The sequence below is a fragment of the Vanellus vanellus genome (genome assembly GCF_965231255.1).
Source record: "Vanellus vanellus genome assembly, chromosome: 15".
NCBI lineage: Eukaryota > Metazoa > Chordata > Aves > Charadriiformes > Charadriidae > Vanellus > Vanellus vanellus.
This window is the reverse complement of record NC_138920.1, coordinates 10165602-10180217: the sequence shown is the minus strand read 5'-3', so window position 1 is coordinate 10180217 and position 14616 is coordinate 10165602. Positions and strand designations below refer to the sequence as shown.

The 14616-nt window shown below is 43.1% G+C and overlaps 1 long non-coding RNA gene across 1 annotated transcript; it reads right to left on the bottom strand.

The window, feature by feature from the left end:
* Positions 1-9047: 9047 nt before the first annotated feature.
* Positions 9048-10424, bottom strand: LOC309678282. The gene is made up of 3 exons (XR_014269742.1): positions 10347-10424; positions 9274-9366; positions 9048-9139 (listed from the first exon to the last, which is right to left on the bottom strand). It is a non-coding gene; the product is annotated as an uncharacterized lncRNA (long non-coding RNA).
* Positions 10425-14616: the final 4192 nt, after the last annotated feature.

The window sequence follows — 14616 nt, the reverse complement described above, 5'->3', positions numbered from 1 at the left end:
TTTTAGACTCTGGCCCTCACTGCCAAACAGCTTATAACTGTCTCCATCCTGCATGTGTCTAGCATGCGCTTCTGAAACCCTAGAGTTGCATTTGTAAAGTAGACGCTCCACAGCCTTCCTTTTTGCGTGCGCTGATGCTGGCCTGTACGTAGCTACACAAATTATTTCTTTGGCGGGAAGTTCTGAACGCGCTATTATTATGGGCACAAACTTGGATTTCCTTTGAAAATGGAACCTATAATGTTTCATGAGGTAGAACTTCTAATATCGTATCTAACACTGGGAACCTTTGTTCTCTGCAGTGGTATTTGAGCTCATGCCTCTTCGAAGGCTGTGGTGTTAAGGAGCTGTTCTATGTCTTGTAGGGTTACATATTGCATAGCAGCGTGTAATTTAGTGACTCTGCTCCATCAAATTATATAAGCCCACATCAGACTCTGGTCAGACACAGCGCAGTGAAGAATGTATGCCACCAGGACAGCTCTCCTGGGGTCTCTTAGCTAATTAAAGGGTTGGTCCCAGATTGACAAAATGTAAATGCAAAAGGTGCTTGTCCCAATATTTGCGATTACTGTGACTATGTGTCTGCCACAGCAAAAGCACTTGGAAAAGGCTAAAGTTGCTTTTTAGAATTACAGAATTCAAATTACGCACACACGTTCCTGGGAAAAGCATGGCTGTTCGGCTCCAGCCTGCTCTCGCAGGAGTCAATAACTGAGCATGAACATTAGCAGATGCAGCATCAGCACTTCAACACTGAGCATCTCTGTAGCTGCTTCCTTGCAACTGCAGGACAGGGAAGAGTTGAGCGTTGGGGAGAAGCAGCACATGGAGCCATCTTCTTGGGGAAGCGAGGATGAGGAAATTGAATATAAGGGCAAGGGTGTCTCATGGGGAAGAAACTTTGATTTACATTCTCTGAAGAAATAGAGATAGGACATAATGAGGAGAGAGGAAAGACATCTTCAGCTGCGATTCTGCTGGCTTTCCTACTCCTCCCCACATATTCCCTGGAAGATTTCCTGGTGGCACAAACTGCTTCATGTGTATCTTGTTTATTTTTGGCCTGGGTAACTTCCTTTGGAGCCAAACCAGCCCCTGGTGGGAACATAAGATAAATCTGGATTCATTTGAAACTCCCTTTTGGAATAGGCAGGGGTGTCCTTGTCAACATGTCAGATTAGGAATGCTCCATTTGGTTTAATGGAGCTGGCCTTTGGTTTAATCCAAAAGGCTCCATAAAATTCCACTGTCATTTATGCTCCAAAACTTGCAGTCTTCAGAATTACAGATTTTTTTCCCCCATTTTTTTGAAGGTAGTGGCTTCCTTGTTGAATTGTATTCCTTTGCAGTTTGATTTGCCAGTAAATCAATTCAGTCATATCCACCAGAGATGCTCCATTTGTTCTGGCAGAGGGAAGTGTTTTTATCAGTCTGAAAGCAAAACATTTTTAATGATCTGCAAACTTAAAAAATGCATCAAAGAACGAAGGAAGACTGAGGAAGGAAATGTTAATGAAGGATACCTGAATATCACTGCAGTACACAGTGGAAGCAGAATTACCTCTTCTAACATAGACTTCTCAGGTGTTAAGGGCAAGTCACTTCACACATGTGCTGTAACATCCACTTCTGAAATGCTGCTCTAATTGTTATTCTTTGACCTCATGGAAGGCTAAACTCATTCATTCCAAAAGGGAATGAACAGGGTAGTAAAAGTAGTCTTTTACATTAGCAAATTGTAGGGTTTTCTGAAGCATCGCTTTACGGCAGCCAAAATTTTCTAAATACTGAATCGATCAGAAATCCTCTTGGACTTTTGAGAGGATGGATAACTATGAGTTCAGTGCACTGGGATGGCACTCAGGACATCTGGGTTTAAATCCCATCTCTGGCATCTACAGCATCTGGCATGCACGCATCTATTGTGAGACTTTCAATGAGTAACTGTCTTCCGTTTCCCAGTCCACAGAAGAGGGATAATGACCCTTCCTCATGCCCCCATTTTATCTGTCTGACCCAGTTAGGTGAAAAATTCATCAGATCAGAGCCTGTCCTTTTGTAGACTCTGAGCAGCCAAGAGGGACCTGGTCAGCTCAGGACTCGGTGCCAACGTGATTTGTCCAACATAACATGTTTGTCAGAGATTGCACAACCCTTTTGGAGGAGGCATCTCGCTCCAGTTTGAGACCCTATAACCCAAACTTTATCATGCAAAGGGCTTGCTACCAGTTGTGTAACACTGGAAAGGCAGTTTCTAATGGGAACGCTGCTGCACTTCTACCAAAGCGTCAAAGTCAAGCTGCCGTAGTGTGAGGAAAGTGCTGTTGCGAGAGAAAGTGGTTCCTATGACGGACAAAGCCAGTAAAATATAAAATTTTCTTAAATTTATCCAAGACCTCAGCCCTATGTACAATAAACATAGAAAACAACGGGGTAAAAGGAAATTGTGGTTTTTTTTTTTTTTTCTGTTTGCAAGTTGCAGATAGGTAGTTTCCATGACTGTCAATTTTTCAGTCTAAGGTATTTGAAATTTATAAATGTTGATTTCTAGTTTGTCTGACCTCATTTTCATTCATAAATAGTAGCCTGAGAGTTCCCAGGGTGCTGATTCGGTACTGCCCAGGCGATGAGCTGCAAGGCAGAAATGTTTGGTTTTCTTTTGTATGTACATAAGTAATTACTGGAAACCAAATCCAATCCAAAGAAACCTGCATCATAACATAGAGACTTTTATATCCTGGCTGACCGCAAACACACTGCTCAGTAATTCAGCGTAATAGATATGTGACCTCAGTGTGAGCTGTGCCTCAAACTCAACACTAATGTAAGGAAAAAAAAAAAAAAAGACTAATCCCTGTGGAACAATAGACTTACAGAAGATTTTTATATCTGTTTCTCACTTTCTTGAGCCTGATACTTATATTGATATTAAAAAAAAAAAGAAGTTCACAGAAAAACCCCACCAAAAAACCCTACAAACATGCATTTCAAATTATTCTCATACGATGGGCTCTCCAACAGACCAGTGTTCAGCTGATGGTATTAATTTAGTCCTGACTGGTCATTTAGATGGTAAAATTGTGTTTTGGTCTTATGTAAAAATCACTGCAACACAAGCAGATCAAATACTGTACCCTTGTGCTAACAAAGCAAAATATAGAAAGTAATTAGAAGGAGATCAAAAAATAAATGACATACTTTCCCTACAATACAAAGCTCTGTAGGCAACTTAGAATTTGTAAACTGAACACCTTATTAAGGGCAGCAAGACTGCTGATCATCTACTTTCGTTATTGCGGAGGAGTCCAGAACAAAAGGTGTAAAATTAAAGATGAAATGCAAAAGGAGTCATCAAATCCTTCCAGCTCAAATACACAAATTCCAAAGTGACTGGTAAGACAAGAAATAGGGGGAGGTTGTTAGGAAAACATCATCCTTAACTTCACTTTTAAGAAATCCACTTCCTAAAAATACACATACTAGAAAATGACTTGGATATTAGCTATGGAAATGAAACAAGTTGTTACAGAGACTCTAAAGCCCACAGAGCTGCAATTTTGTCGCTGCTATTTTTGGCGTGGGCGCATGGGCTGCGTTTGCAGGGCACTGCGGGGCAGGCGCTGCGGGCTGTGTCGGGCTGAACGCCCTTTTTTCCTCGTTCAGCGCTGGAACGATGCTGAGAAAGCTCAGCACATTCAGGAAAATGCGCACCCATAATCCTCAGAGCTGGAACAAATAAAGCTGTCATACATTTTTAATATTTCTCAGCTATTTAGAATGTGAATATTCATCATTCTTGCGAACCAGAGTCTAATTAGATTCATAAATTATTATTGCTTAAACGCAGAGCAGGAAAGAAGCATGCATTTCTGAAGCTCATTTCACCCGGAGGAGCCCCGGTTATCTTATGCACCATAATGAGATAGCGAGCATGCAAAGTGTTTGCTCTTTGAGAGGGAAACACAGAGCTGAGCTCCACAAGCCGTGCCAGCCTCGGGCCTCCCGCGCTCCCAGGCAGCAGTGCCATGGAAGTCACAGCCACCTTGGTGTCCACTCACCCAACTCCTGCCCAGGTTTCGGCTAACGCACGGCTCGTGCTAAAACCTGACGCGTGCTGGGAGCGGCACCGCTGGGTCAAAGCGAGGGCAACACAAAGGCAGGACGCGATGGAGAAGGATGAAGGTTATCATGCAGCTGCCATCACCTCCCGCATCCTCGCGTATTAATTGTCTGGAAGCTTCTTCAGAACCCGCTAATTTATGGAAATGGTATAGACCAAACTTCCAGACGGGAAGGTTTAAATACATCATCTTACACCCCCTGCAAAAAAAGCTTTTGAAGTGGGTTCTGAGCAGCAGGAATGGGTGGGAAGGGATCTGCTCTGCAAGGGCGGTCTGTATATAAGCTCTTCCCTGCACAGAGCAAGGAGAGAGCATGGCCCTCATTTTAACCTCTCCCACCACCGAAGGCTGCTGTTTTCTATTTTCAGTGGTGATTAGAGAACTCTACAAGTTGCTTCTTAAAAAAAAATTAAATCTGCAAAGATCTCAAAAGCACTTAATCTGGATGGCAGGGGATTAACAGGGGAACTTCGCAGCTCTCCATGGTGAGCTGCAAACCACACTGACAGAGTCCTCAAGTGCCCTTCACCCCTCGTGGAGTGTTTGCTCTGATCAGGCTGAGTCCAAAGGCAGCAGGCTCAAATTGCCTTCTCTGGAATATATTTGTTTATCAGAGGGAAGAATAAATAGTTGGCTACCCTGTGGTTATAGCTGCATCTCCTGAGAAGCCCTCAGTGTCGCTAAGGACATGCATAATGCATGCGGACTAAACACATCGTATAAATTTGGGGTTATTTCCAGCTCCAAAATCTGTAGATTTTTTCTGGTTTGTAAATGAACGGGAATGCTCATCTCCCCAGTGGCACGGCCCTGTGAAGGTACCTCAGCTCCAGAAAGACACCAATGAACATCCAAATGATACTGATGGTACCAGGGTAGAAAACGGTACCGTGCAGAACGTTGCCCAAGACAGGACAGAAAAATAAAGCAACCCATATTCTCATCAGATATGAGAACTGATACTCACGCAAGTGCTGTGACGACTTCTGTTCTATTCCTCACTCATAGATCAATGCCATTTCCATCCCCTTGTCAGGTCTTTTTGAACAGATCTACTCAACACAGGGAAAATGTCAGGGTTTAGTGCCACAGAGTAATAATTAAAAGTGAACCGTTCTACTATAAGTGTCAAAGTATTGGGCCAAATTCATCTCATTTTAAAGACAATTCGCTACTATTAAAATAATAATAATGATGATGATGCAAATTTGAAAATCATATGTCTTCCTCTATAGAAAAATCTGATTTAGAAATTAAAAAGGAATTGTTTATATTTGGATTTTCATTACATAAAAGACTTCCCATTTTAGCTTCTTTATAGTCTAAAAATAACACCAGCTATTATATTTGTACTAACAACAGTTCTAATTTCAGGCTGCTTTTTTCCTGAGCTACATTTTTCTATATTTCCTTTTGAGAGTTGCCCAAGATCATAGCCTTGAATCCAAAACTTTTACTGTTTTCTTGTAGGTCCAGTTCAAATCCCAGGATGAAATTATTTCCTGGAATTTAAGTGTCTCCACAATAGATAAAATACAGATTAAAGAAAAAAAGCAGATTATTTCATGTGCGTGTTTCTTTTAAAAATAAATTTCAAAAGTAAATCTGAAATAATAACAACTTATATTGAGGCATACATTTAATATCAGTTATTTTAAATTTTAAAGTTACTTATATACTTTTCAATAGTACATCATTGCTGCTGATATTGTAAAGAAAGTCAAGTAAATGGCCTGAAGGAAGTTATTCTCCAAGAAGATGGCCACTTAAATGAGTAAATGAGCTCTACTTTGGGTAGTAACTGTTTCTTCTGCAGAAACACAGAGAAAAAATAATCAGTGTATTTGAGTTTCAGTATATCTTTGTTCAACGAGTAGGTCATTCAATGTTGAGAAATCAGCTGGGAGTTGAAAAAGCAAGAAAGTTTGTTTTCTTCTTCCACTTTATACATACGAAGGAGGTGTGAGGGGCTAAGTCCTGCTAACTCCAAAACTTTGGCACACACATTGACGAGAAACAAGTGCTTCAGTTTACTGACTTTGAGAAAAACTCCCCTTCATTTATAAATGCATTCATTTTAATTGTCAAGCATGCCTGGGTAAACTTACTGCTTTTCTTTCTGATGCATCCAAAGTATCTAAAGACAGCTTTTAACTAATAATTTTAAGCTACTTCTTGTGTGACTTTTAAATTAAATTTCAGGCTTTATTCAAAAGCAGTTTCACACCAACTGGAAATGAAATCAGCCACCCTGTAAATAATATATCCTTTACGGCATTTCTAATGTAACAAAAGTAGAAAACCTGATAATCTGAATGAATGCCTACTGAGTTACAGAACAGTTTACACATTTATCTATAAGGTCTTCTCTCCGAGAGCAGGCTTTATAGAGCAAAATAAATCCAACACATAAAAATCAACATTTACCAAGAAAGTATTTTAAAACTACAAATACAAAGCAACTTTAAATCTGGTCTTTAAATCTAACATTTCTGACAGTTGATATAGATCATGACTTTTAGTTATAATTTAAATAATTTAAATCAGTTCCCCCCCAATATTTCCCTTTACCCCAAAGCAAACACAGCAGCTATTGAAGGGGCTGCGAAACCACTGCTCCAGCACACCACAAGTGGCGAAGCCCCGTGCTGTGGTGTAAGTGGAGGATAGCTGGAATTTTATAACTTATTCACGTTTCACTATAAATAAGAAAGCAGAGTGCCGAAAATGTCATTTCTTTCGCAGCCACAAGAGGGGAGCCTTTTCCTTTTGTAACTCGGGGAAAGTCTGTTAATAAACTCCTCGCCACATGGAAACTATTGCAAGAGGGAAAGTCAGCTCCTTTGATTTAGCAGAAAAGTTTGGCGTCATTTTCAAAGTCAATAAATACATACACACAGTCAATTAAAAAGAAACCAGCCAACTTATAACCACACTAATTATTTATATATGCATGTTGAAGACTCATTGTTCTAGGGCTTTTACATGAAAAATTAATTTATATAGAAGTCTGCAGTGCTTTTCCTCCCTCGTGTGAGAGCGCGTGTAAAACCTGTGCTGTTATTCAGCAAATTATGGTCACTGGGGGAATCCATGGGCTTCTGCTGAAAGGCCAAATAATTTGAAGTCAAATCTTCAGTGACAAAGGATGGGCTCGCTGTAGACTGGGAGCTCATTAATTGTAGACTTAAATGTCATGCCTGCTATTAAACCACAGCAGTTTATTGTGCACGCTCTTCTTCTCTTACATGTCCAGGTTAATTATTTGGTGAGTGAGACTTGCGCTTACCTGCAGGGATGAGCAGGTGTTTTTCTCTTGTTGTTAATGAGTTTGGGCCAGATCCGTACCCACCAGGGTGAGCTAAATCTTTCTGTTGACCACAGAGAGCTTGGGCCAGTCCTCAGCTGCCCACCACTGTGGAGACGCAGAGCTAAGCATCACCAGAGGAGGCACCATGGCCTTTGCTGGCAGCAATAGAACCCCTTCCTGAACCCCAGGAAGGTGCTGGGGTGGCCCTTTGGAGAGAAGGTGGGTGGAAAGGAAGGCTGATGCCCCGCCAAAACCAGCACAGGCTCAAACCCAAAACACATGGTTCAGGTCAGAGGGAGCCTTGCAAGGCTGAGAACCAGAAACACGAGTGTTACTCTGCTATCACCTGCAAACTCACCTTTTTAAAGAAAACAGCAGCTTGCCGTAGGAAGCCTCGGGTAATTCCTGCCTAACTTCATCCAGCAGTCAGCGCGGGCTGGCTGTGCGAGCCTTCCCAGCAGCGGGGCTCTAGGGCTGCATCTAGAGGGAGGTGAACCGGGATTAAATGGTGACTACCGGCTGCCCAGGAGAACGTGAAACTAAGGCCTGAGATGAGAGATGAAAGATGGTGTGAATATAAAACATGAAAGAAGGAAGGAAAGTGTGAGCTATAATGTTTTTCTAATTCAATAAATAAACTGTAACTCAGATACATCTTTATTTTCTGAATAGAAGATAGCCCAGCTTGACATTCATATTCCCCAAATCATGCCTGTATCTTCGAACAAGCCTTAGCTCAGTCCCTCTGGATGAAGAGCAGCAACAGTCTGATCCTGCGCTGGGTACCAGTCACGCTGCAAACACGTTTCTTTCCAGCTACAAAAGAGCAGTCTGTTTTCCTTGGAAATCGAAACCCTCAAATCAAATCAAGCGCTACTTGAGGAGGCTCCCGGGAGGCAGAGGCAGGAGCAGGGGCAGGCAGGTGCTGCTCTGCCGCTCGGCCGAGAACTGCCCCCAGTCCTCGAGAAGCACTTGGAGCTCTGCGCTGTCCCCAAGAGTTGGGTCAAGGGTGGGACAATCTGCCACCCCCTGTCTGTGTGCCCATCCGTCCTCCGTGAGTCAGGCAGAGGTTAGCGTGGCAGAGTGAGGGACTGTTATCCTCTCAGAAGGTGCAGGGAGGCTCTGGGCTACAGGCACGAATTTGCTGCCTCTGGTTGTGTCGGGGCTGAATTTGGCCTGTAGTGTTCTCACTCCGGCCGTGCCCCTGCGTGTCCCTGTCTCGGGGTTATCTGCTGGCTGTTCAAGAGCTCTAGTGCAAGTGTCTGGGTATTATATCCCTTTATTCTACTTACAATTCAATCTCTTGATTTTTAAGGACAGCTTTTCTCTCCCCTCCCACTTCCCCCCTCCCTCCCGAAGCTGTGGAGTCAGAGAGCAGTTATGTTACCATAACATTTGATAAGCTTATTAAAAAAATCAGAGAACGTGTAGTACCAGAAGGGATACAATGGGATTTTCATCTATCGCTCTGCCTTTGTACGAGTCTATTATCTATAGAGTACCGAGCACTGATCTAGCACTAATAGATGTCTCCACAACAGTCTGAATCAAGCTGTGACAGGTTTCGGGTGATACTGCCTCCACCACGGCTATCTAATCCAAAACCCATTACCTTTTAGTACACACTGCTGGTTGCTAGAAAGACCAAGGCAAGGCACGGCCGGCCGTCAGTGGTGAAATATCCGAGACGTCTAGTTTTCATTGCCTGAAATTTCAAGAGCATAAATTATCCGAAGTAACTTAAGCAGCCTTTAGAACGCCAGCTCCTAGCAAAAGCCGGCTCAGCAGCCGTTTTGACAGCTTTCCAACCTCCCATTGGGAACCCCGTTGTCTTCTTACCGCAACATCATTTTTATACAGCAAACGGACGTGGGACGTCGTTCTGGCAGTGCACGCACGTGTACAAGCCTTTGTGCGGTATAAACCGTAAGCCTGTGGATGAAGAAACAAGCCTTGATTGCTGGGTTGTCAGAATTCATGGATTAAAGCTTACCCAAAGGAAGGACTATTTTTTATTGCCAATGTACTCTGTTTTCAGAGAAGAAACTGCATATAACAAAAAAACCTTCACTTGAAACAGGTCCACAGAAGAGAAAAATAATTGAGATCATGTTCTTTATTTATCACCAGAAAGAGATGAGGTTTTAAAGCGGTTTTGTTCTTCTTTACAGCTGCTATCAATTCTGACCTTCCCATATAACTCATCAGCAGTCTGATTCAGACTCTTATTTCTCCTTGTTTAAATAAGGGGAAAGAAGTAATGAATTTTAACAAAGACGTTTTATGCCTCGAAGTTTCTCAGAAGTCTGAGTTAAAGCAGCACTAAGAAAAACCAAAGAGCTTCAAACAGTTTGAAAAAAGTTCTCATCCTCACCGTGGATTAGCCTTTATTTGCACAGTATTTCTTGCTTCATCACCCTACTGGTTCTCCAGTCATCTAGGTAGAAGGGGCCCGATATAAAAAACCACAAAGTGAAGGAATGTAACAAGTTAAAATGTTTGAAGCTTCTTTAAACAAGTATCATAAAGCAGCAATGAAATAAATAAAAATCAAAAAAGTTCACACACATTTCACCCATGTGGAGTCCACCTTGTCAAGAGAAATATCTTTGCTGGCAATGACTGAACCTCTTCTTTTCCTGGTTTTATAAGTGGCATTTTGTCTTTACCGTGGTTCCCACTGTTTCCTACAACCAAGTGAAGGGACTTGACCTACACATGAGATACCGGAGGAGTGATCCAGCTCCAGGCAAACTCAAATGAAAAGAATCATTTTGGATCCAAATGCGTTGGTCACACTGATTTACTCTTGAGAACCAGGTCCCCTTTAAGGGGCATGAGAGAGCTTTATTCAGCAGTGTAGCTTTATTTAACTTCAATTACGGAAACCTTGGCCCTAAGACTTTGCCCACCTCGCAATGCTGCAATTGATGATGACCAGATTTCAGTTGCTTTCCTGCAGCAGCTCCCTGCCCCCGTGGCAATGCTTCTGAGCTTCTCCCTTAATGAGTTACTTGGGTGAAAACAAGTTCAAGCCGTTGCCTAGTGAGAAGAGGTTAATCTGCTGTTAGATATCAATCCTTCTGCATAATTAGTGACTGTCTCTTGATGATATAAATAGTATTATTAATTACACTGATATTAATACTGCCACTAACATTATAAGGTTTCATTATGGATACAAATTGAGTTTGCTGCAGGATCACAAGTCATTAACAGAAGAAATTTGCAAATCAACGTTCTCTGCTTCCCTAAGCAGGACATAGGCATGGACACAGAAATGAACACTACAGTGGTTTTTTAAATTTTCAGGCCATCATCCCTTTCTTTCCCTGGACAAAGGCTCCCAGCAGACCAACATGGAGATGTTACACCCCACCATCTCCGTAAGAGGCTGCGACTTGTCTCCGTTTTGCCTGTTGAAATCAAGTGAGGGAAGGGTGCACTCAACACAAACAATCAGACATTAGGAAAAAACAGAGTGCCAAATACCCAGCAGCTGTTTAAATGCATTGCTAACTCAAGATTCTATTTAAGTTGCCCTCAAGACACTTGTTGGTCCTATTTATCTGAGCAGACAAACAGGCCAGCAGCTGGTGTAGCAGAATCTCCCTAATTCACCTCCTTCTCTTTGTCCATTTCATGTATTTAAGTTCCCCCAATAACTCGGGTAGATGCTGGAAAACTGTATGCCTCTCTTTCCTACCAAAGCACAGCAATCTCAGAGCTCCAGTTTGCATAAATACCCAAAAGCAAAGCTGCCTCTCCTTCCTCTTTGGTCACCTGAAGAAAAAAAAAAAAAAAATTAACGTTATTCGTTGGTCACATTTACTGTCAGGTCAGAAATTCCTGCTTCTAATAATATTTTACCAGCATTTACCAGTTTCTGCCTGAGGCTCTAACTGGAACCAGGCACAAAGTAAACAAACTCTTTGGCACTTGCAGAGATTGGTGGAGAGGGAGAAACTGCCCACCCTCAGAGAGAAACAAAGGAAATCTCATTAATATCCACATCTGCAGGGAGGCTGGGGTTCTGTTTCTTTTTGGATTAAGTCATTAATCTGTTTTTATTACTTTCATTAATATTGTCATCCATGCGCCTGCTACTTTATACTTTACCAAATTAATTAACGCTAAAGATTAAAATGCAGCTGCCTAAAACCTCTTACTAGGATTCAAGGTGAAAAATAGATTCTAGGAATAAAGTTTTATGAAAGAACCATTCTGAAAGAACTGGTCGAGCAACATTCTTAGATGTCAGAAGTGCGCTGATCTTCAAAAAGGACTGTGATCTCCAGAATTTCTCATTTGTGAGGCAGATCAGAGAAAACAAAGAAAACCCAGCAGATCTGCTTTTCTGGTTAAAAAACGCTTAAATAATATCCATACATACAGACGTTTTTTTATTTGGGAGCATAAAACCACAAAGGACCCCAGACCGGTATGCAACCAACGGATTGCTTTGCCTTTTGCCTCGGAATAACAGACCCTCAAAGCGAAGTCCCCGGAGCCCTGCACGGCTGAGCGGGCGGGAAATTGCAGATGGAGCTTCCAGCCCCAGGTTGCCGCTGGCTCCCAGCCCGGCTGGGATTAATCAGAGGCTATCACCAACCCTTCGCTGCTCGGTGACTCGGGGCTTGGTGTAAGCACAGACGTTTGAATTCACGTGGCTCGTAAAATAAAACTGTGCCTCTAATTACCATTTGCAAGCACGCATTTTGTCATAGGCTGTCAGGAAGCCGTAGATCTCAGTGCAACGAACGTTAAGGCAACAAATAGTTCGGGGCTTTCGAAACCTCATAAAAACAAAGGGTTTATAATCATACTCAATATCAAAATCTCAGCCTTCAGAGATCAAAAATCGTGAGATGGGTGGTTAAATAAGGATAAACCCATATCCTGCACTCCAAACCCGACTGTGCCTGGGAAGAACCAAATTAGAATTTGTGAGGCGATTCTACTGGAAGAATTCACCAAGCATCTGAACCATTAATGAAACATTACAACTGCGAGTTGCTCAAGGGGGTGGGGAGAGAAGAAGAATAAAACCAAAAACGCTGGGGGGAGTGCTAAATGCATAAGTTGGCCTATTTGTACCTATTTCCATTCCTGTTACATTTCCGAATCAATTCAGTCTTCGTAAAAAAGATATAAATACCAGCCCCAGAGAGCGAGGTGCAGAGGGTTCCAGGCCCGGCACCGAGTAGGTGGGTATCGCCTGGGTGGTGGCAGTCAGCGTGAGAGGGCTCTGCGGGGACCCCTGCGTCCTGCCCTGCCCTCCCGTCCCCACGCTCCCCTCAGACGGGGCCGGGGGGGGAAACATTATTATCACCTTTTTCACCCCCAGGACTGCGCTGCACAGGCTGCCGCTGACTAATTGGAAAACCACCATCCACAGGAATTAGCTGTTGCCTTGTCAAGGGTTCAGGTGAAGGCAAGAGTTCCTCTGAGGAAAGGGAGGCGGCTTCATTTGAGCTCACGGAGCAAGCAGGGATGCAGCAGAGCCGTGCGCAGCAGGCTGCGGTACCCCCGTCCCGCACGCGTAACGCGCAGCAGCAGTACAGGGCGCTGACAGCACTACAGAGATTTGCCACGCTAACGAGCCAGTGCAGCTGGTAGGCGACATGGGAAAAAAAAATGAAAACAGAGTAGGGAAACAAAATAAGTGATTGAAAATACTGCCAGAAATACCTGAATTTGATCAGTCACCTACTCAGGTGAAATTAAGGCTGTAAAAATGCTCCTTTGGTTACTGTACACTACTTCCATGCTGTGGATCTCATCCAGAGGCTCACAAGCCATGCTTTTGAAGTTAACGTGGGATGTGATATTTATCTTTAAAGACAGAATTTAGTCCTATCTTATTAATACCTTGGTAGAAGTAATTGCGTAGTCTACCTCTAATTGTGTATCAAAATGAGCGACAGTTTTTACTAATAATACACGAGTGAGTACAAATGCGAGTAGGGGCATTTCGAACTGCAAAACAGCTGAGCCGCACGACTATGCTGCAGACTCACAACCTCAGGAGTTTAAAAAAAAAGAAAAAAGAGAGAGAACAAAGATCAGAATTACGATCTTTGCAGCTTTAATTTAACACTTTATACCCTAAAATGACAATATTCCCATCTGGAGTCAAATGAGAGCTCTGTGGCATAGCCAGGCATGAAGCCCAACTAGACTTGTTTTCTCTTTCCAAATTTTTTCTTCTAAAGACAAGAGAAGGCCCTTTGAGCTCCCCTGAGTTATGTACCCACCCTCAGGCGCACAAGTCGTGGGCAAGGTGGGAATCTGGCACCCACAGACCTGCTGTCACTTCTAGTGCAGCAGCTTCCCTGGACGCGATCCAGAGCACGTGGTGCCCTGCGTTCAGCCTGCCCAGGAGTTCCTCCTCAGCCATCCCAAAAACCACACCAAAAAGCCCCCAAGACAGTTTGCATTCCAAACAGAAGACAGCTGGCAGTCTTCGGCTTCCAAACGTCAAACAGCCTTGTGTTTGCTAGGATTTTACCTCAAGCTAATCAGCTAATTGGAGTTAAGTACTCTGAGACATTACACATCCCTCTTCTCCTAATGAAGAGGCCATCGCTGCCATCCCGGCTCCGCACACGGTCCACTCCCGGCTCCCTGCCCCTCCGACGTGCTCAGAATTATAAGCTACGGAAATCGAGAGGAATTCAACCGAATCCAGGGGGGGTTCAAACCCAAACACTCAAGCGCTGCGGAGCCTTTGGATGCATGGGGCTAGGGAATTGCAAAACTGCGTTACTGAACCAAATCTTGGAGGTTTTTATCCTGTTGGGTGCCTCTTGCCTTATGAATTGGAGTTTGGCAAGAGCGTGCAGCAAGTCGCCAAGATTTGCTTCATTACAGCAGAACCTTGCAGAGCAGGCATGGGCATGGAAAAGGACTTCGGGTTCAAGTGGCTGTTAGTAATAACTGATGGAAAGTGATCCCTCTGGCATGTAATTATTAATAATAAAAAATAAAGCCATCTCACTGCTCATATATGAGGCTTTTCATCCACAGTTTAAACAACTCCACGCGCTAGTCATGATTATTACTAACATTTTCAAGGAGTAGGAAAATTTCACTGCTAGGTGAAGTAATTTGCCCATCTAGCTGTCGGCAGCAGAGCTAAAGGCAAAGCCCCAGACTGGCATTCCTAAACCGTGTGTCCTC